Below are 905 nucleotides of genomic sequence, written 5' to 3'. Positions count from 1 at the left end.
ACTATGCAAGCCTTTGTTCTGGACTCCTGTCTTGACAGTAATACCTAATCACATATCTCTTTTAAACAGTTTTCTCCTTTATCTGTTTCAATGCTTTCTACATTATTTATCCCATCTTTCTAAATCTCCCCCCAACCCTGATAGCAGTCTCGTTTTACAACAGTGGTACTATGCAGTATTTGTCTTCTTGTGACTGAGATATTTCACTCAGCATAATGCCCTCCAGGGTCACTCATTTTGAATAATATTTCATGAGTTCCTTGTTTTTCAATGCAGCGTAGTATTCCATTATGTGAATATACCATATGTTCTTTATCCATTCGTTTGTTGATAGCCACTTAGGTTGTTTCCAACTCTTTGCTGTTGTGAACAAAGCTGTGATAAACATGGATGTACATGTATCTGCTTGGGTGGCAGTTCTTGTTTCTTTAGGGTATATTCCCAGTGGTGGAATTGCTGAGTCAAATGGTATTTCTATTTACAACTTCTTGAGAAAGGGCCATACAGCCTTCTATAGAGGTTGCACCAATTTATACCTTGCCAACATTTGTTGTTTGCTGTTCTGTTAAAGTTTGCTTTTCTTACTGGGATGAGATGGTATCTCGTAGTTGTTTTGCTTTGCATCTCTCTTAGAGCTAGGGATTTTGAACATTTCTTCATGTGTTTGTTAGCCATCTGAATGTCTTCTTTGATAAAGTGTTCATATCCTGTGCCCATTTTTTTTTTCACAGCAATCTTTTTTTTAATAATTTTAATGGACATTTACAAAGATTTTAGATTTCCATTCATTCATTGTTGCACTTTTCTCCCTGCCCAGGCCCCCCCACTTTGCTCCTCCCTTTGAGAAGTAAAAGAAAAATTCTTTCTTTGCTATACAATTCCCCCGCACCCCTCCCACCACCCCA

General features: G+C 37.9%; 1 protein-coding gene across 1 annotated transcript in view; it reads left to right on the top strand.

The window, feature by feature from the left end:
* CAD (carbamoyl-phosphate synthetase 2, aspartate transcarbamylase, and dihydroorotase) overlaps positions 1-905 on the top strand; it is a 42,594-nt gene that overhangs the window by 32,557 nt on the left and 9,132 nt on the right. The window lies entirely within an intron of this gene.

This window comes from Elephantulus edwardii, unplaced genomic scaffold, assembly GCF_000299155.1.
Source record: "Elephantulus edwardii isolate Elephantulus edwardi_28Jun2011 unplaced genomic scaffold, EleEdw1.0 scaffold00009, whole genome shotgun sequence".
NCBI lineage: Eukaryota > Metazoa > Chordata > Mammalia > Macroscelidea > Macroscelididae > Elephantulus > Elephantulus edwardii.
Note: the sequence above shows the minus strand (reverse complement) of the source record. Positions and strands in the feature narration are given on the sequence as shown.